Here is a 23,621-nt window from a genome sequence, read left to right as displayed (position 1 = left end):
CTCAATAACCCTATACCCAATATATATATGTTTTCGTTCGATTGTTGGATAAAAATATATTGCCCTTCATTAGACTGATTCAAGGTATATGTTGGATGTTTCGCTGTATCTGGTGTAGAGGATTTCAAAATGCCATTTTCGAAATAAGGCATGAATGTCATGTCAAGCATTAAATCCTCTCTTTCATTATCAGACAACTTTATATGTGTATATATATACATATATAAATTTGTAAAATATATTATATTTCTGTTATAAAAGTATAGTTTTTTTTTTTTTTATTCATATAAGATACATATAGTAGATGTGTTCAACTGCGCGGAATATAGTTATAAGAAGGCTATAATAACATACCTCTATCGCAATTATCAATGTTAGGTATAATACCATTCTATTCATAATTTACCACAGAATCTAAACTATGCACTTACTTCAGGTATCAGACAGAAGAGTGTTATCTAATAATTATATATAAAAATTATTATTTTTCCCTAAATTGTTATTAGATGTCTTACTGACACAGCCCTGATTTAATAGAGAGATAGTCGATTTCTGTTATTTTTAAAGGGTGCAGTTTTATTTTGAATACTATCTTTATAAATTTGTAATGTTGCATGGTAAAAGTATAATGCACTTAATTTTCTGACCTTAAATCGTTTGAATAAGATTTCTGTCGAATATGAGTAGGTTTTTTTTAAAATAGTTTTTATAATTACTTTTTGTGATATGTAAATTGTTTGTGTTTGATTTGTAAATGTACCGCCCCATTCTATAATGTTGTATTGTATAAACAGAAAGCAAAGTATGTGGTTCTAAGTAATTTTTCGTTTAAAATATCTCTTCTCTAAAGGGTTAAACATCTCAATATATATGTTAGTTTTCTTACTCTGTTGTTCAGAATATGTATGTGCGATATGATGCTGATGGCTGGCTGACACAGCCTCAATACATGTGGATTACAATATTATTTTAATTTTCAATAAATGTGTATACTAAAATTAAAACTGTTACCTTTATTTCCTCCTTGAGAACCTCGTTAAGAGCTTTGCAGACATCGACCACAATTTTTGAAATTAACTGGCTTGAAATTTTAAATAAAAAGTGTAGGCTTCTATAACTGTCACCAGTTGCTAAAAATCTTAAAGTAATTGCTAAACGAATTTTAGCAGGTATGGCTTCTCTTAAATGCGTATCTTTTTTGGAGATAATAGGTTCTACTTTAGAAAGTAGAAGATTAAAATCACGCAATGACATTCGGTGAAAATTTTCGAATTCCCCAGATCGTTCTTGAGTGAGTTCAAGGAATTGTTGCGCCATAGTATGTCTGCAAAAATATAATTGAATGATTAAAATAAATAAGTAATTTAAAAATTCATTGTAAGTACTTACTTTGTTTATTTCACTAACCTAGTTCTGTTCCTGTGCATTGCAATCATCCACCATCTTCTTTTTTTTCGTTGTTTTTTTTATTTTCTTGTGATGAATTTGCACGTAGTTATAATAAGCGAGAGTGCACATTGCGACGGCAGCTGCCACTTGAACGTCCATGTTGCCTAGTGCACGGACTCCGAGAGACTGAGCTACTCGCGAAGTTGCACGAGTGTGTGGGGACTCACTTCGGACTTCGGCTAACTTCGTCGAGGACTTCGTCGAAGCGCCGAAGCGAGTAGTGTAGCGGCCGCTTAAGTGTCAGCTACACTACTCGCTTCGACGCTTCGACGAAGTCCTCGACGAAGTTAGCCGAAGTTCGAAGTGCGTGCCCACACACTCGTGCAACTTCGCGAGTAACGCTTCGAGTCCTTTGACTCGGGCGCATTTACCGACAACAATCGGAAGTCGGGCGAAGCGAAGCGAAGTTGCCAGAAGCGAAATGAAGTTCGTGCCCACACTATCGTATTCGGTCAACTTCGATCAACTTCGCGAGTAGTGTAGCTGGGCTTTTAGGTTATATGGTTCCATTAAATTGCTGCACTGACACAGATAGCAAACATAATAGCCTTAAATGTTTGCCGAGCAAGGCCTTCTTGTATACACAATATTTACTGCTGTAAACACTAAACACGGATTTCAAAATGAAGTTGCTTTACAAATAATAGTACAACAGGCAACACTGGCTGCCCGAGCAATAATGCTGTGCGACATAAACCAGTGGTTCTTCACCCGCATTCCGAATTTCTACAAACTTATAGTAACATATTTCGCGGTGTAAATATGGTTGGAACAGTGACAAACGTAACTTGATAACCGCGACGTTTGTGTAATTAAAACTGCCTTAAGGCCTCGTAGTAAGCGTTCAAAGATCGTTTCAAAGGTAGATATGTAAATACGAATGTTAGAGGGAGCGCGCTAATATTAATAAAACAATAATAGTTGAGCGAAAATGGTGAAAATATTTAATAAAACACGACTCGTTTGAAAGAGATCAAAAATCTCTCGACAATTGCTTTAGTTGCATTTAAAGATACACTGTGAATTTTTTCATGCCTATAACATATTAAATAGATATTAAAACGTGTTTTTAATAATTTTCGGAGCTTACTTTGCAATTTTTTTCTATCAAGGGAAATTCATATAATTAACGTTTTGGCATAACAAATGTATAGGTAGATATTATCTTAAAAAATAACATATATATTTTTTCGAACTTAAAAACTTAAAGATATAACGACAAAACTTGTAATAAATCGGTAGAAATTTGGTATGCGGAATTATTGATACAGCACTACGTTTTTACTTAAATACTGTAAGCTAAATAGAAATAAAATCAACACCAAAAAAAATTTCGTTTCACCACAATACATCTATTTTTATTAATAATATTTTTAGGACCGACATATATTTCGCACATTAACTGTTGTAATGTCATCTAATTTCAGAAAACTTCTCATATATATATATATATTTTTTTTTTTTATAGTGAATACCTCAAAAGAGTCCCAACTGCTCCCGTATGGAGCCAGTGAGACTATGGCATCCCCAATTGGGGGATGTTGTGAGGCTGAAGGTAAGTGGGGAAGGGAAAGAGGAAGGTGGGGAAGTACCTGGCTATTCAGATCTAGTCACTAAACACGGCTAAGGCCATTTGGAGCAACGTTTCAATTCTGAATGGTGGTCTTACACCAGGGCGATACTGGTAGTATCTTCCACTCTGGAACGTGCCGCAAATATACTATATATTATTTTAATTAATTAATTGTGAAATAACACAAATTAATCAAATAAAATTTATTTCGAACCCGCGACCTTCGGAATGGCAGTCCAATGCGTTACCACTGGACTATGCCGGCCGTCTATGGAATATGTCCGTATGTGTGTTATTGCCAACAAGTTAATAGAATACACTGTAATTTGTCATTGTCATTGGTAGCCGAAACAGCTGTCACAATAATAATTTTTTAAAAAAATAGGTATGGCTAATGACCTCCTTAACTTATACTTTAAATGCCCTGTTTGTGTTTCGAATAAAATAAAAAAAACTAGATTAAATCGACGACAAGTCGGATCGGGAATGATCGGATGTCGGGAAGTCGGTTAATTTTCACTTCCAAGATTTCATTTTATTTATTTATTCAATCATTTAAGAAAACGAAAATGAAATTAAAATAGATGTATTTAAAAAGAAGCTTGCAGATCACCGGTTAAGAACCACTGTAGTACTTGATGCATTGTTGGCAAAGTAAATATTGAGATATTTGGATTTTCGTATGCAAGGAGGGCCAGAGATGATTTTCTCGTTAAAACTTGATATAAATTTATTATGTTGGGAGCTTTAAATAATTATTGCTGCATTGCTGCAAATAGAACGGATGAACTCAAATACTAAAATAATACAAGGCGTGTGACTAAATAATTAAACTACAATGATTTCAAATTGTGTTTTGCGTTGAAGTAGGTTAAATCATTCCTTACTTTTGTTAAAAGTTGATAAAAAAAATTAATTATTAAAATTCCTTCTTTAGCATAAAATAAATTCCATTGTCCTCTCAGTTGAAAGGTTTTATATATTTAACCCCATAAAGCTTCTGACATCTTGCAATCCATGTCTCATATCATATTGCAAATTACGCGGAAAATACTAGACTTCCACTTAACATTTGATTGCAGATGAATTTGTTGTTTTTGAGTATTTTAACACAAAATACTGTGTTCGAAAGCATATGAAAGCTTTTTAAAGATTGTAGTGACACAAATCGACGTATGCAATTAAAAATATAATAATTTTCGACACGAACAAAGACAAAGTTCTTTACCGGTGTTATTTTATCGTCTATAAATCAGAGGTTCCCAAAGTGGTTTATATGGACCCCCAGGGGTCGATATCGGCATTCTGGGGGTCTATGTCAGCTAGAAAAAAATTTGGGGGTCCACGAGAATCAAATGGGGGTACATACAAGCGGACCCCCATTTACCTCAAGTCAACATTTAAGAGTTCCGTAAATGACACAATAGACCTAACACAAATATAATAGACTGAGAAATGACTTATTTGATATTTGTATTTTTATATTTCGTAAAGTTATCAATTGAGGTATATAAATAGAGTCTATGTTCCTTTTCTCGTCAGAATTAATATATTCAGGCACAACATTGCCCATTGGAAGCCGCGAATTTTCCTAGTTCCCCTTGTTTTTGAAAAACGTCCAGGGTAATAATGTCGTTCAACAATGCACTTCACACAGACTTCAAAACTAAGTTTGAGGACATTTTGACTATGGAAATGCAAGGTTGAAGAATTGGATATCATGTGACAAAAATATCTGACCGGAATAAACACTGACAAAGAACTTAAGTGGCAGTTCTGTAGGACTAGCTACAGAAAGAAATTCCCGTTGCTTATCCTGCTTCATTTTCATTTGGTGTAATACCTTACAAGGGTGCCCCTGTCTGCACAATGTAAAGACATAGCAACTATACCGCCACCCAGTTGTAGGGCAGGCAAGGGAAGGGAATATTTTTATATATATAAACTTAATGATTATTACATGGGACGTTAATAGTTTTAGGAAAATTCAATATTCGGCAGGCATGGGGTCTACGGGGCAAAAAAGTTTGGGAACCTCTGCTATAAACTGTAATTACTACTTTACGCGAAACTATATGTATTTTTATGCTATTTTTTCATTAGCAAACTGAAAGCGCCGTATTCTCTATTTCTAACGCAGTTTAAATCGCATTTCTAACCGTAATACAAAACGAGATGGCATCACTTTTACGAGACCGTGTCAATCTGAAATTTCGATACATTTCCCAACTATCTACGGTTGTTCGTTGTCAGTGAAGATCTCCTAAAATTGCCCCAGGGGTTAAATTTTCAGTATACTTTTGTATTCTTTAAAGTTACGCATTATTAACGAATCTTATATTTTTTATAATAGTTTGTTCCTAGGTATTTGTAGGTTCTTTAGTCAACACCCAAAGTTTTTTTTTACTTGTCGAATTACTGAATTGTAAGACGCTATAGCGCTGTAGGAATCTATGTACGTTATGCCCTCGAGGAAATGTGGATATTTTCCCTCTATTCAATTTTTATCTATGAACCTAAAATGTGTTGTGAAATATATATTTTGCTCTTTATTATCGCTTTTACAATGTTTTATTTTATTGTAGAATGAATTTTGGATGACGCATAAATTTGTCATTAGGTAACAGAAGACAGAACTAGTAAATATCTACAGGTATTAGGTAATTACTACAGTCGATTCTGCTTGATTGGGTTACATCGGGCCCAAACATTTTATATACACCTAATAACAAGTTTCGTGTTAACTCTTTAATTATTCAAATAAAAAAGAGATATTTTTGAAGATAATATCTATACATTTGTTATGGTGAAAGGTTAATTATATGAAATTTCCTTCATAGAAAAAAATCAAAAAGTAAGCCACGAAAATTATTAAAAACACGTTTTGTTGTGTTATTTAATATGTTATAGACATGAAAAAATTCACACCGTATCTTTAAATGCAACTAAAACATTTGTGAAGAGATTTTTGCTCTATTTCTCTATTTTCGCTTAATTATTATTATTTTTTATTAGCGCGCTCCCTCTAACATTCGTATTTACATATCTCCCTTTCAAACCATCTTTTAATGCTTACTACGAACCAAAAAATACATGTTACAATAACAGTAAACCAAAAGTGTACTTCTTATACTTGCGGTAGTATACTTCGAACTGAAAAATTTTACTTTGACGAATGTCGGCGGACGGCGAACAGCCGGCGCACAGTGGGCTGAAAATCGCCTTTCATAGACATAGAGACTTGAATTTTCAAGGGTATTTTTTGGCTAGAAATGGATTCTGCTGATCATTACTATGCTATAAAATTTCGTATGAAGCAATTGCGTGTACAGATGAAGGAGTTATCATTTTTTTAAGAAAAATTTATGGCACTGACATTAAAAATGAGGCTATCTCTGGAATCATAAGGTTGGCCATTATATCCTTACACACAGATATACTACTATTTTTTTTAATTTTTTTTCGTAATGTGGCGCAACTTGTGATTTTTTTTTTTAAATCTTCAATGTTGAAAAAAAACCTTTTTTATGTTGATGATTCATTTTAATGCTTAAATGCTTTACATATGAGTATGCTTTGTCTAGATTACAATATTTTATTTACACTGCAAACCTACTCATATGTAAAGCATTTAAGCATTAAAATGAATCATCAACATTAAAAAGTGTTTTTTTCAACTTTGAGGATTTAAAAAAAAAAATCGAAAGTTGCGCCACAATACGAAGTATGTCAAAAAATATAAATAAATAGTAGTATATCTTTGTGTGAGGATATAATGGTCAACCTTATGATTCCAGAGATAACCTCATTTTTAATGTCAGTACCATACAAATTTTTCTAACTCCTTCATTTGTACACGCAATTGCTTCATACGAAATTTTATAGCATAGTAATGATCAGCGGAATCCATTTCAAGCCAAAAAAAATACCCTTGAAAATTCAAGTCTCTATGTCTATGAAAGGCGATTTTTAGCCCACTGTGCGGCATCATCGTAGGCGTTTACCCGCGTCGCATACCGCGTCACTGCCATTCAACTAAAATTCGATTATTGAGACATGTTTTGTATCGAGTTCAGATCGGAATTCGTCCCAATTAATCTGAATAGTCCCATCCCATCCCATATAACCAAAGTAAATTAGTTTCTTTATTTGGTTTCTGTTCCTTGGGTTTTGGCTCAAATAACCGGCTGTCCCGATAAACCGTTGTACCAAATAAGCGGAATGGACTGACAGAAACGCTATAACCGTAACCGTCATTATTCTAATTTAACTTAACCCTATTTTTTTTTAAATTTCTACTTCATTGCATTCTAGCTGTACTTTATTAGTGCCGTACTATAAATAGATATTCACGCATAAAGATAATACTTAAGGCGATGCACTACGTCGTGTAATATTTTAAATTGAGCCGCTATCAATAACAACCCTCACGTATATGGCGATAAGGTTTAAATTCCCGCTTAACACCATCCACCTTTTTTGATTTATGCAAGAAAAAAACATGCCCAAAAAGTGCCTTTTATTTTATTTTGTGGATGTTCATGCACAAATATTTAAATGTTTTTCGATCATTTTATAAATAACTTAAATTGCCACATTATACAATAAAATCATAACCGAAATTGGTTCGTAAGTAGGAGATTTTGAGCTTTAAAGCAGTTTTCATAGGCCTTTACATTATTTTTTTCTGGGCTTATAAAAAGACTTATCTAAAAAATACTCGATTATTTCAAAGGCCAAGATGTATTCTACTCGCAGTATTTAATTAAAGCATCTGAAACATTTCTAGGCGACCAAATTTTCAAACCAAAAACACATGATTTTGCATTACCTACTACGTATGGCATCGCCTTAATAATATATAAACAACGATTTATGAAATTTGACATTCGCTTATGCCAGGTTTAAACTAGCATAATAAGAATAGTGTAGGTGCCTACCAAATGTATTCTAATATCTTTGATGCCTACATGCAATGTACGTAAGTCGTACATAATATGGCAAACATAATAAATTAATGCGGACCTTGCTACGAGTTACAACGCGCAGTAAAATTCTGTTTACGACGAAGTGACTTAACTACTCTCTGTTTACTGTTTGGTGTTTATCTCTAGGCCTCTAGTCGAGATATCTACTAAATCCTCCAACAACCAGACCAATGTAGCGGGCTTTGTAAACAAACAACGCACAACTTATTCGGATAAAGTTTCAGAATTTTGACCGGTCAGTGGCTGAATTGATATCGCGTTTGGGTCCCACCCAGGAATAGTGTGTTCAATTCTTCGGCTGGCTTAGTCCTCCTTCACAACATAAGCAACATTTTACCTTTACTGTGGTTGGAGATTTTCAAATATTGTCAGTTTATTCGTAACCCGGGAATGTTTGTCTTTCTTTCATAAAAAACAAGAATTCCGCTGCATGCTTGGCAGGCATTTTTTGAATAACCCTGTTATAACTATTTATGTCGGGGAGACGGAAAAACATACACAAAATGGGTATAACTTTCCAAGTTTGGATTAGTTTAATAATTTATGTGTATTTCATAACCTTCAAACGCCAGCGACAAATGTCAGATTGGCGAAATCTGCTCTTTTATAGATGGCGCCAAATTTATTATTCTAGTAAAAAAACTTTTTGCAAATTATGCTTTAAAATATTAAGACGAATTATTTGTTTGCACGTGTGTAATATTAAGAATAAAATTTGTTGACAGAATGCACTATGTATACGAACAAAACCATTATTCCTATTCATATTGGTTATGTACGGGCGCAAAAAAATAATGTATCTTAATATTTTATAGCATAACTTGAAAAAGGCGTTTTTTTCCTAAAATAATTAAATTAGCGTACAGCGGAATTCTGCAACCTTACCCCTTTCCGAATTATACAGCTAAGACTGTTACAATAAAATAAAGAATATTATGTTTCTGGCGTAACTTCAGAAAAACCCTTCCAATAATCTGAACAATTAAATAATTATCCTTACTAGAAAAATGTTGGCTGAGCCATTGAGGTATATAGATTAAGTCTATATTCCTTGCAAAATCAGTGTAAAATGTTGTTCCTGTGCGGGAAGTAGGAAAGGGGATATGGCGGCTGTCGATGTGGCCCGAATCCTTCCGACCGCGAACGAACTTAACGAACGGAGTCACACGGCCGGGAAAATTTCGGTTACTGTCACGCCAACTTTAAGCGTTCCTTTTGTTTTTTAACATTTAAAATCCAAATTATTATGTAGCCTGATTCTGGTAAAACGCTATTCATCGATGAAAGAAACCATTGCATGTCGGCATTTTGAAGTTATCGCCGGAGACATGTGCCCTTGTAACTGACTGAAGTCCGTGGTATCTCACAGCGGACAATGAGCCAATGTAACTGGCTCGTTCCTAGAACGCGAATGTTGTCTCTATCTATATACCTCGATGGCCTGAGCGGGGATGAATGACTAAACGATAAAAATGTATTTTGGTAGCGCAAAAGTTGAGTAGTCACTTAGGTTTTCAAAATACTTCGATCACGATTGTGTTACTCATAGATTGACACATCCTTCTTTGTTGTGAAGAAGTTTTAAAGGCATCCCTACAACATAACCACGTGCTTAGCAACACAAACAAAATTTCCAATTCACTTTTAGAATTTTCCATCATGACTCAGTTTAAGGAAAAATATTTGTTCATCATATCAAATACTAATAACGTGTTTATTTGAGAAATAAACAAACGTTTGTAAAGCGTGCACTATTTTCGGTACAACATCTGATTGGTGTTATTTTTTGGCAGCAGAACAGGTTTTAAAAATATCTGCTATTTTTTTTTAATACATCCTGTTGAATTTCAGTGTTTTTTTAGGTAATGAATGAATGCAAATTTGGAAGCAGAAATTAACCTGCTTCCCGATCGAGCTGATACTCGGCAGATGGACTCGTTCTCGATGACATTGCATTCTTTCAGTTTTTGGTGGCAATCACAAACACCTCTGAAATCAGTTAATATACGAATAAAATGTTGGCCCTACCCGATCGGCATTTGGGGAGGTCGGTACAGTTGTCTTTTATAAGACATTTTAAGAAAGATGTCTTATTAATTTTTTAAAGATTATAAATACCGCACAAGAGCCCCAACTGCTCCCGTTCGTCTGAAACCGGTGAGACTATGGGTATGGAATGTATGTCGATAGGAGTAGATAGGTCTTATATGATTTGGCGACAACTGTTTTCATTCAAATCGGAAAAGTTCATCCTTCTAGGGGTTATCAGGAGGTATAACACGGTTTGACATTTAATAAGAAATGCTCCGTGGGCCGACAGACAAATTTTAGCGCGGCATCCATAATATCAGATAAGCTTCGATTAACTCTCAATATACACATCTTTTTTAATAACTTCGTGCGTTCTGCAAAAATATTGGCTTATTAACGAACGTAGTTGAACTAACGAAGCTCTTAGAATTGAAAGAAGTCGTATACGCTGTGAGTTGAATCCGTTGTTCGGGCTTGCCGAAACGATATTTCTCTACATTATAAGTGGTGAATAAAGACTTCATTAGCTAATCAACTCCCTTTTTAGTGTCATAAAGTAAATACGGAATACCAACGCACATTTAAGTTAGTATTTCAATTAAATATTGTCAATTTATTAATATTTTTACGTCGCTGTTCGATATCTCCAGTTTTGCCAGCGTATATCGATTTCTTATTTATTGCATCATCAATATCGATCTGGCTATCAACAGCGCTACCGTGCTCGGAAAATCGGTGTAATATCATCGGTAGATGCGCCAATCGGTCCGATATTGTAAAGTTATCTATTTCACTGTGCTAGACCTTGGGTATCTAGTATGGTCAAACAATAAAGGTTTTATCAATAGCGTCGGTAACTTGTCATCGTTAGCGAGCACCACTGCAGATCGCTAACGCGTTGGAAAGATAAAAAGTTACCGACATAATCGATAATCCTTTATCGACCGTACTACCCTGGGCGGTAAAGATAATACAGGGTTTTCCAATAAGAGGTGTTATTTTGAATAGCCCGCTATTTCGGTAGGTGTTACTTTTGAAGCTGTCATTTTTTAACATTTGACAAGTAGAAACTACACCATTAATAAAAATGGAACGATACACGCTTCAACAACGCATTGAAATTATTAAAATTCACTTGAGTTAATCAAATGCAAATCATCTTGAGTGATGAGGCCCATTTCCACCTCGGTGGCTTCGCCAACAAGCAAAATTGTCGCATCTGGGGCTCGGAAAACCCAAGAGTTATTGTTGAAAAGCTTCTCTATTCTCAACGTGTGACTATTTGGTGCGGTTTAAGGTCCGGCGGAGTCATTGAACCTTACTTTTTTGAAAATGAGGCTGCAGCAACAGTTACTGTGAATGGATTGCGCTATCGAGAGATGATTAATGATTTTTTATGGCCGGAATTGGATGGTATTGATCTAGACAACGTTTACTTTCAACAAGACGGCGCTACGTGCCACACAAGCAACGAAACCATTGATCTTTTACGATTGAATATCAAAATAACACCTCTTATTGGAACCCTGTACATTTTGAGTTCTAATATATTTTTTGAAAACCTTTTTTTTTTAAATTTTCTACATCATAAACTCAAAAATCGACTTAAGCGGTTCTTCTTCAATAAAAAAGAAATCAAGATAATTATACAAATTACAGTTCACAGCGAATTTGTTGTTGCTTTGCTCCAAAGAGAAGAGAAAGGTGTTATCATTTCGATTATTGTTTAAATCATTTTCACCAATTAAAATGCATTCATAATTTTTTCAACTGACTGTTTTTCTTTATTCGTAAACAATTCAATAACAAATTATGTTAACTAAATTGAGGAGAAATTCCCAAAGATAATAAATACAAAAGGTGATATGGCATGGAAGCGTGCCAACTGTCGCTGAGCTACGACCAAACAGCACGGACTATCGCAGTTGCGATGCAATGACAATTATACATAGGCCCTTATTAATAAACTTTTTCAATTTCGCAAAATCGGTAAAAAAAACTGTTTACCATACATAAATACTTGTGTATCAGTTGTGTAAATTTTAAAACACCTTTATTAGTAAGGGGTTTGGTGTACGCAGCAAAATATGTATTGTTTATTTATTAAGAACCTCATAAAAATATTGGTAATTCGGTTAAAAATGGGACAGCAGGCCTTTAATGAACGAATTAACAGGTTTCCTAGAAAAATATGAATATATTATTTTAGAAATTTACTAAAAGTTTATCAGGAAATCTGTTGAGTTATTCGTTAAAGGCCTGCAATCCCGTTTTTAACCAGATTACCAATTATTTGTCGAGATTCTCAATAAATTAGCAATACTATTTTTTTTCCGTGTAGGTACGTAAAAGCACGCTGTGCGTATGTGCTATTTACAGTACCGAGTACCACGTTTCAATAATTCGTGGCCTATCTCCCTTGCTCTATTATCTTTTGGTTATGGAGTTATGGTAGAAAAGACTAAGAACCTGTTGTTTTATAGAATTTCAACAATTCATCAAATTTTCAAAAGTAAAATAAGGTTTTGTGAAAATTCTATTCAAGTTCATTATTATTTCTTCATGGGCAGGTTTTTTCACAGTAATTGTTTAATAAAAGTACTAGAATAGGATTTTTACTTTGAAATTTGATGAATTGTTCAAATTATATTAAACGAGCGTTCAAAAATGTACAATATTTAAACTGCGCTGATTGTCGATTTGTATGTCATCAAATGCTTGATGAATAATTCAAACCAAATACCTTAGAAGTTGTGTCAATTTATTCATGTATTATTTTTCAATAGCCGACAAAGAGAGTTAGTTTCAAAAACAAGTACGCAACATCTGCACTTGAATATTAATTTTTAAAATGTTCCTGAAAAACCGACAGTTAAATAAGCAAAAAATACATCTTAATCGAAAACAGATGACGTTGTCGTGACTGTTTTATGACAAATATCAAACAAGTGACATAATTGCCATAAGGCGGTAGTGATCCTATCGTTCTGGGAAGCCAACTTATATTATATTTTAATTCATAGGTCTTATGTTATGGTTTTCAAAAAATAAATGACACAAATAGAATTTATACCAATACTAGCTGACTTGTACCCTGTGTTGCTCGGAGACTTTTCTCTACTTTCTATAAATATAACCTGCATGTATTATATATGTAAACCTTTGGAAAAAAATTCTCTAAATGATAGTGAAAACCGTATTAAAATCCGTTGCGTAGTTTAGAAGAACTAAGCGCACAAACAGGCAGACGGGGAAAGCGACTTTGATTTATATTATTTAGAGATTACATATATGGTTAAATTGTCTTTTCATTGCTTTACACTCCGTGGTCGAAGTGTAAAGCTCTCGACTAGCAATCCGGAGGTCAAGGGTTCGAAATCCGGCGCGCGAAAGAAAAATCGAAAGCATTTATTGGTTTGCGCTTCGATCTTGAAAATTTTTCGCCTTCGGCGCTTTTTACCTACCTTTATGAATGTCATAATTCAAATTCAACTCCCTTCACCCATCCACATACCTACACCGATTGGAAATACACAGTGAAAACTTACTGATATAAAATACTGTTAATTTATAAAAAATCTAGTCAAATTATACTTTTCCTGTTAAAAATGGGACTGCAGGACATTAACGAATGAATGAGTTCCTAAAAAAGTATCAATAAAAAGCGAATGTTTTATGGGGACTGCGGAACACGTGTTTATACAAATACGGATATTGATATTGACATACTGATATTGTCGCACTTAAAAGAACACGTGTTCTCGATATATTCTGAATGCCTTATATTTTATCAGGAAAATGGTATGCTTTTTATTGGTATTGGTATCACTTTTTAACAGGATCATTTTTCTCCGTGTACCATAGAAAAATAATTCGCCTGCAGCGTTTTTTCCGTGTTTTTGTGAACATGATAATTCATATTCCACTCCCTTCACCTGAACCACGAATCCACCCCAAGGTTTCAACACTTTTGCCGTCATCACATATTTTAGTTGGGTGTGTTATAGTTCCACAGGGCTCCGATATCATTGAGGAATTGGGACTAATGTGCGGTATTTGCAATTCTTTTCGACGCCGGTACTGTTTTTAGTTTATTCTGACTAATTATTTGTTCCTTCCCTGTAAGCTCTATAAAAAAATCAGCTACGCCCCCTACCTATAACTACTTTCTACCTGGACTAAAGAACTATTTATCGACTTTTTCGAAAATGAGGCTGGAGCAACAGTTACGGTGAATGGATTGCGATATCGAGAGATGATTAATGATTTTTTATGGCTGGAATTGGATGATATTGATCTGGACAACGTTTACTTTCAACAAGACGGCACTACGTGCCACACAAGCAACGAAACCATTGATCTTTTACGATTGAATATCAAAATAACACCTATTATTGGAAAACCCTGTATTATGTCTGTAAAAGTCCTACAAGCATTCAATAAATCAATGTAAAAAATTTAAAAAGTAGGTGTACAATGTGCGTGCCGTTAAAATTCAGAAACGAGTCCCGGTACGAACAAGGGTGTGGTAGCCCTCTATCCCTCATCCATGAAGAAGGTTCCCGTTTTTACCTGAAGGGCGTGCTTTTGAAGATATAAGGCCTAGAAGTTTCGCTCTCTAGAAATTTGTAGTACAGTCCAGAACATTCAAGAGTATTCGAGAGCATCCCACAAAATTCCAGAACATCTGGAATGTTCGGGAATAGTCTAAAACCTTCGGGAACATCACAGAACATCCCACATTATAATGAACTAAAAATGGGATTACGGGCCGTTTCCTGATGAACTTTTAGTAAATTCGAAATCGTGACAATACATTGATATCTCTATATAGTATAAAACAAATTCACTATCCGCGTCTGCCTGTTTGTACGCTTAGTGCTTCTAAACTGTGCAACGGATTTTGATAGGGTTTTCACTATCATTTAGAAAATTTCTTCGGGACGGCTTATATATATAAAAATGGATATTATATTTATAGAAAGTAGAGAAATGTCGAACAACGCCGAATACACGTCAGCTTAAGGAATGCATTAAATTTTTTTTAATAATTTATCGTGAATATATTATCTCATAGCAAGACAAGAGTGAATATATCCTTATTAAACTGTCTACAAAAGCACTCTATTATGATTGTGGTTTACTGAATTGCCAATTGCTCGTAATCCTAACGCCTTAACAAGTCGTCATCAGGAAGTATGATGTTCTCCGGGACAAGTGGGAGGCACGAGACAGAAGGCCGGAGATATCTTCAAATCTCTCCAGACACTATCAGTCTCCGAGTTCATCTGTCGGAGTGCGGGTCATCGTCATCGGTAATCTGCGTAATCACGGTAATCTGTCCGCCCACAGCCCACATGATGCTGGACTCGCGACGGGATAACGTCATCTTATCATTAGTCCATAGACAAATCATCCAGGACACTAAACTGCAATGTCGTAATATGCCACAGCAGTAGTGTTTCTGGGAAGTTGATGCAATCTGCAGAAGACCATGGTGTCTAGTGTAACAATGACAAGTTACCGACATTATCGATAACAACTTTATCGATCGACCACGCATACACTGGAGATGTATTCCATATTATTTATGCAAGTAGCAGCGATGCTGGGTTCAGTAATTATGTCACATAAAATTAATGATCTTGCATCGAATGAGTTCGTTCTCTTTCTACACACGCATTTGAAAGACAGAAGATACTAGAACAATCACGTAACGTACGATCCTATGGCACGAATCAAAAAATATGCTATGCGTGGCACTATGGACAGACCTGCGGTTGAATTTGCCCTATAAATCACTATTTTGATTAATCTTTATAACGAATTGGTGTACATTACGAATACCAAAAAATATGCTTTAGATAAATTGAAGGTTTTCCTATCGCTTCGCTTTAGTAGAATACAAATACAAAATTAAATTACTCAATAAAAATATAAATGCAAACTACTAAAAGAAATATTTTTTCAATATAAATGTATGAACGTATAAAGGAAACAACTTTTAAAAAATACAGTATTATAGCTAAAATTATCTGTGACAGTTTCACTTGATTAACTTTTTTGCTTTCTTATAAAATTATTTACAAAATAAATTAAAATCAGTTTTTTGCTTGAAATCGAACGTTTCTAGACTCCGTTTGTCAAGCGATTTTAATGCAAATTACCTACGATATAAGGTATACCAAGAATATACACATATTTGGCTTGTGGCTTCCTCTTAAATCTCTGTAATTAAGTGGGAATCTTAACGTCATAAGTTATGAACAACATTCTTTCAGACTTTGCCCTGGCCAGTCCTAGAAAATCGGTCTTTCCGCAGGGATTATTTTAATTATTTCTGATAAACGTATTACTAAAATCTCAAATGTTTCTAGAAGGATCCCTCGGGAAGTTACTAATTCATAGTCTAAAATAATAAAATCTGGTGCTTACACCTAACTCCAGTTGAAAAACGTTTTATAAAATTTTCAACCCGTTTTACTTTTTAATGTATTGATGATAAATTCCCTTTTTTATTATTTTTGAATATAAATATCTTCCATCCGTAGGGATCCCTCTAGAAACGTTTTGGATTTTAGTAAAACGTTCATCAGAAATAATTAAAATGTTAGCGTCGAGCAAACCCCCGTTATTATAGTCTTATGTCGTCATTATGCTCTGCGTTCGCCGCATAGCCCAGTTGGTTGAATCTTTGTTCACCGCCAAGATTACGCGGTGATGTCACAAGATTAAAGATATATTATCTCATAATAAACTTACTACCACGAATGGCGGCCATGAAGTAATATTAATTTAAATAAACCATATAATTTCATTTATTTTGTGTCATTATTTTATCATTGTATTATGTCACGCCTGAGTAAATATTGTGATTCAGAAATGTAATATCATTTCTTGGACAGAGCTGGCAAATAAAATGCACACAATAAAGTTGAACTAATTATTATTATTTGCTATGGCAACACCGATTCAAGACAATTTTTGACAATTATATCTCATATGTGAGGTTATGTTTGACTACCGGAAAACGGAAAGTATATTTTTAATGTTTAATTAGGGTGATGCACAACATCGTGTAACATTTGGAATCGGGCCGGTAACAATAACACTCCTTATGTTTGTGGCGATAAGGTTTAACCCTCTTTTGATTTAAGCAAGGAAAAAACATCGCCAAAAGCGTGTTTTGTTTAATTTTGCGAAATTCTTTTACGATCATTTTCTAAAGCACTTCATTTTCCAGATTATACGATAGAACCATAACCGAAAAAGGGTTTGTAAGTAGGAGATTTTTAACTTTATAAAATGTTTTACATACTCATACACACTTTATTTTTTTCTGGTCGTATAAAAAGACTTGTCAACAAATTGTTCGATTGTTTTAAAGGCCGTATTCTAAGGCTGGCCGCATACATACGTTTTCCGTATTCGGACATCCGAATGCACGGAATCAGTAGAAAATACATTAACTGCCGCACACGTTCGTTTTAGTTCCGAACGGAACAAATTCCTTACGCACGTTCCGAATGCAATCCGGCGCGTTCGGAGAAACCGAAAGGAAAAAACCTAATGACGTCATGTGGAACGCAGCTCTTGCATACATTTTGTTTGTGCCGACGCAAACGTTCGGAAATTTCCGTTCAGTAATTCAGTGTTGCTAACGGATCTTGACCTAATATCGCCGTTTCTCATACATAAGGTAGCGTAAAGTAGCCGAATTTGCTGTTAGGTGGGAAAAAAAATAAAATTTGTCCCCAGAAAATAAAAAAAATTCATGGGGGGGGTGGCTAGAGAATTTCAAGAAAATATAAAATTTGTCCCCAGAAAAATAAATTTCATAGGGGGGGGGGGGGTGGCTAGAGAATTTCGGGACATGTTTAAAATTGATTGAAGTAGCTTAATTGGCGACCAGTCGCCTTTTAGATTTTTTCGGCGCCGATTCTCACTCTGAGTATTTTTATTTTTTTTATTTTTATTTTTATTTGGAAAACCAACAGTTATAATAATTACAAAGTATGGTGTATTAAGTGTTAATTATTTAACCAATAATAGGTTTTCACTTAAGTATTTTAATTATTTAGTGAATATATAATATTTATGTAATAAAAAAAGTTACATTTGCCTATTGGGATGGGATGGGGAAGGGAGGGGTATGGGATGGATCTAGTCTGTGTAATGTGTAGCATGTACGTAATAAAAAATAAAAATGATAATATAATTATTTATTGATTTTAGGTTTGAAATTGTGGGGTGCTGAGTTAAATAAGTCTAATTCACTGTATGAAGTATTAAAATTGTATGAAGCACGGTGAATAAAAGCATTTTGTTTTGAGTTCGTGTTACATTGAGGGATGTTTAATGTGTGATTTTGTATGGTTTGTCTGATGGGTACTCTTAATTGAATTCTTTCAAGTAATTCCGGGCAATCTATCACAGAGGTGGCAATTTTTTGTAAAAATAGTACGTCTGCGGAGTTTCTACGACTTTCCAGTGACGAAATACTGAAAAACGCTGCTGACTCCTCGTGACTCAGATGAGGACGATAGGCCCGAAAATCAAGGTATCGTAGAAAACGATATTGCACTTTCTCAATCCTTTCTATGTGTGACTTATACATGGGATTCCATACTTGAGAGGCGTACTCCAGAGAACTGCGTACATAAGCAAAGTACAGCATTTTCATGGTATTTACTTTTTTAAATGTTTGCAGGTTCTGAGTACAAAGCCTTGGAAGCTTTTGCAACCGTGGATTCGATATGGCGCTCAAAAAGTAATTTCGGATCTAACACTACTCCTAAATGGCGATATATCGCTCTTGGTGGCAACACTGGTACTGACGTTTATACATTCCGAATGAAGAAAAACGAACGTTTGCGCTAGTCTCACGGAATTCCGAACACGGAAAACGAATTCGGAAATCGAATACGGAAAACGTATGTATGCGGCCAGCCTTAAACTTTCGGTAATCGTTTGGTTTCGGTTGCCTCCTTATTGTACCTTCTTTAAATGTCTGCTCAGAAGATTCTCATTTCTGAACACAAACTGCCTCCTGTTTTATATATTGTGTTTTAGTTTTAATATTCTTGTTTTGTTTTATCTTGCTGTTATTGTTATTCTAAGTTTTATCATAACTTTGTATAAACAGTATATTTAGTGTTATAATATTAGATCTGTATTGGGTAAGGCACACTGTAGGAATAATTTTAAGAACATGACTACTAATACTAAATTACCGTTTTTAAGTTTGTTATAGTTGTGAACTTGTAGTAAAATGACATTTAACTGCGTTATATAAATGCTATGTTATTATTATTATTAAGATGTGTTTTAGTCGCAGTAATTATTTAAAGTATTTGAAATATGTATAAGCGTTTTAATTTTTAAAACAGAACACATGATTTTACATTACGTTGTAGTGCTTCGCCTTAAGAGGGAGCTACAAGCCAAAAATGTGTATATTCTTGGTATACCTTATATTGTAGGTAATAGGCATTAAAATCGCTTGACAAACGGAGTCTAGAAACGTTCGATTTCAAGCACAAAACTGGTTTTTATTTATTTTGTAAATAATTTTATAAGAAAGCAAAAAGTTAGTCAAGTGAAACTATCACAGAAAATCTAAGCTATAAAATTGTATTTTTTAAAGTTGTTTCCTTTACGCGTTCATACATTTATATTGAAAAAATATTTATTTTAGGAGTTTACATTTATATTTTTTATTGAGTACTTAATTTATTTTTTTATTTGTATTCTACTCAAGCGAAACGATAGGAAAACCTTCAATTTATCTAAAGATGCTATTTTGGTGTACATAATGTTCACCAATTCGTTATAAAGATTAATCAAAATAGTGATTTAGCATTAAGCTTCGCCTTAAGCGTCCCTTTCAAATAGTATTTTCTTATTATTTTTGTATTACTTCTGTTAATATAACTTGACATTTCTTTTCTTAAGTAGATACTTACTTGAAGAATGACGTAGAATAATATTCGTTTAAAAAATACCTACGTATCACTTATTTGCTGAGTGCTATTCGATATGTTTTATCAATGTGTTTTTTAAATAAATAATCATTTTACCTTTGAACCCAATTTGGTATATAATTCATTTAAAGCAATTAAACTTTCTTTTCCACCTACGCAATAATGCGTCTTCAATAGAAAAACGAAAAGCGGTTCTTATCTCCTTTTAAGTTTGTGTACATGATTTGCAACACTGGTCAAAGTGCGGCGGCATTTGCAATACCTACGGCAGATCTCATCTCAACAATGAGAGTGTAAAAGGATTCAGCGTCTCGCTGTCAATCCTAATTCTTATGCAAATATTCAATTGCAATCTTCCCCGCCATTTTGTATCGGCGTGATGCTGTGCGCAGTGTTGCCAGCACGCGAGTCGCGAGGAAGTGACCAATTAACCGCCCAATCTGGCAGCATCACTTGCATGAGGTAGGTACCTACCAACCAAAACTATTATTGGACAGATAATAAATTTGATTGTAAAACGGAAAGGGATTGTTACTGTAACTTCGATAGTGTATAGTTTTAATAAAAACATTCCTAGCGTCTTCACAAGCCTAGTTCCTTAGAACAGGCAATCTGCCTAGCTAGGTACTAATATCTACCTGACAAGACATAATAACACTTATACACATTTAATCAAAGTAAAATAAAACGTATAGAACTACTTCTACATATAAGTTTAATTTTATCAGCGGCGCTACACTAAAACTAGAAATATATAATAATATACCGGGTGTATCAGCACGTACCCGACAAACTTTAACCAGCTATTCCTAAGCACATTTGGAGTAAAAAATGTTATGGGAACTTTGCTGTCCGGTAACATTTTTTTTTTAATAAAACAATTATCATTCATATTTTCACCACATGTCACCACTGTTTTATCCTTTGTCACAGTTTGAAAACCCATCTGGCAATATTTTATTCGAGTTTCGTTGAATAATATACGTACGTACCTACATTGGCGCGCTTTTACAATCACAACGAAATGGCATGGCACCATTCGTCTCATTTTTAACTATTATTATTTAGTGTGTATGAAAGAGCGAAGACGCTTTTTGACACACTTGCTAATAACAGCTGTTGAACACGAGAAACAATGTCAATGACAGTGACGGGGTGTGGGATTTTTTATATTTTTTTGTTTTTAATTGAAAAAAAAATGTTACCGGACAGAAAAAGTGCCCATAAAATTTTTTACTCCAAATGTGCTAAGGAAAAGCTGGTTAAAGTTTGTCGGGTACGTGCCGATACACCCTGTATATTACATGAATCATGTATTTCAACAAAACAATGTTCAGACATCATACTTTGCTTTACTCAGATGTAGCTACATTCCTACGAATTATTTCGTACATTTTTTTACACGAATTACAAAAAAATATAATACAGTTATTGATTAGATAATATATGTATTTGATGTACCCCCATAAATAAGCAGGGCTTGTGTGTGTGGGGGGTGTTATTATATTGGTTTAAGAGGAAGCTACAAGCCAAAAATGTGTATATTCTAGATTCTAGGTATACCTTATATTGTAGGTAATAGGCATTCAAATTGCTTTACAAACGGAGTTTAGGAACGTTCGATTTCAAGCAAAAAACTGCTTTTTATTTATTTTGTAAATAATTGTATGAAAAAGCAACAAGATAATCAAGTGAAACTGTCACAGATAATATTAGCTATAATACTGTATTTTTTAAAGTTGTTACCTTTACGCGTTCATACATTTCTTACGTACCTTACGTACATACGTTCGTAATTAATTTATTTATTTGTATACTACTCAAGCGAGACGATAGGAAAACCTACAATTTATTTAAAATATCTTTTCGGGTATTCATTATGTACACCAATTCGTTATGAAGATTAATCAAAATAGTGATTTAGCATTAAGCTTCGCCTTAAATTTGATATTATTCAGTTCAAGTGTTCAGTATACTTTTAAAGGTGGCTTTTAAATTCTTTTTAAATTTTTTTCTGGTGATGAGTTAAAAAATTGAACTAGATCTTCGAGATATTTATAATTAAACTATCCTATTGTTTTTTTACATTTCGGAGTAGAAAGTATTGACGTTTGTCTAAGATTTGTTATTTTTAAAGGATGCAACTTTATTTGAATATTAGTTTCATAAATTTGTAATGTTGCATGGTAATATTAATACTGTTTTTCAGTCCGCAGCATCTCGGCGTTGCTATTTATGTCAATTTATACTATTGCAGCGTCCTCCATTATTTTCAACATATATTTATCTGATTATAATATTTAGTTCTATTTTTAAACAAAACACGGTGACAGGTAACAATAATTTATGTTTGTCGCAAAGAGTCGTCGGCTAATATCAATCAAAACAATAGTCACTTTGCATTCCCGGCGAGTGACACCAAATTGCTTATTAGCGAGAACAGGGGGTTTCAATGCGTATAATATACCAACAATATGAAGAACGTACAAAGAATAATTAAGTCATTTCAAGAAATCAGTTTCACATTTGCTTGCATAGTTCAGGTGTCGGCAAGCGGATTTTTTTATTCATACGTTTAATCACTAATAATTTGTGACAAGTAGACCACGCACCTACTTATATACTCATTTACTTAATTAAAGACTTAACCTAAGTACAGAATTAAACAATTTTTCTAAAGAAACTTCACTACCTCAAAGATATTTCTTCAGATAGGTACAATAATATTGAAAAAATACAACTATGAAAGAAACAACAAATAAACACGACCTCTTGAAGTTAGCCGAAGTTCGAAGTGCGTGCCCACTCACTCGTGCAACTTCGCGAGTAACACAGTCCAACTCAGTCTCTCGGACTTGAGTCCTTTGACTCGGGCGCATTTACCGACAACAATCGGAAGTCGGGCGAAGCGAAGTGAAGTTGCCCGAAGCGAAGTGAAGTTCGTGCCCACACTATCGTATTCGGTCAACTTCGATCAACTTCGCGAGTAGTGTAGCTGGGCTTTAAGGTTTGCTTGAATAATGAAGTGAAACGCACAAACAAATTTACAGACGAAGTCAAAAACGGTCGAGTTAAAACAGAACTATTCTACGCTTATTTTTTAAATTTTGGAAAAGAGATGATGACACATAAAACCAAGCACTATTTTAAGACAGAAGCAAGTTCAAATGAGTGAGAAGTTGAAATAGTTACGCTAAGGTTTTCAGTGAAAATAGTTTAAAAATACTTACGTATAATGAAAAGGTATCTTTAGGATCTGTAGTGAAAAGTTATTTTTCCATAAAGAAAACTATACCACATCTCTCTCGGCGACAATATTGTATATAAGATATTTATTTACGAAAATAGATAGATCCCAGAGGAAAAATATCATAAGAAAATGAGGAAATAACACATAACATGTTACGGGGTAGGTAACGCTGCGTGTTACCTTGGGGTCTGGATGAAGTTTTTTTAACATGGTAACGGTAAGGTTAAGAAGATATTGGCGTAAAAATATTATGAATAGTAATTCTTAGTAAGATATTTTCATTGTAAAAACGGATACTTAAGAAAATATAGTAAAAGTTTTCCGATCCCTGCCTGTCCAGTGGTAAA

At 34.1% G+C, this 23,621-nt stretch overlaps 1 protein-coding gene across 1 annotated transcript in view; it reads right to left on the bottom strand.

Annotated features, from left to right (window-relative positions):
* Prip (aquaporin prip) overlaps window positions 1–23,621 on the bottom strand; it is a 145,237-nt gene that overhangs the window by 18,765 nt on the left and 102,851 nt on the right. The gene's annotated exons all lie outside the window — the stretch shown is intronic.

This window comes from Hesperophylax consimilis, chromosome 19 (genome assembly GCF_061612785.1).
Source record: "Hesperophylax consimilis isolate HC1 chromosome 19, BYU_Hcon_1.0, whole genome shotgun sequence".
NCBI classification, from domain to species: domain Eukaryota; kingdom Metazoa; phylum Arthropoda; class Insecta; order Trichoptera; family Limnephilidae; genus Hesperophylax; species Hesperophylax consimilis.
This window is presented reverse-complemented; position numbering and strand designations above follow the sequence as displayed.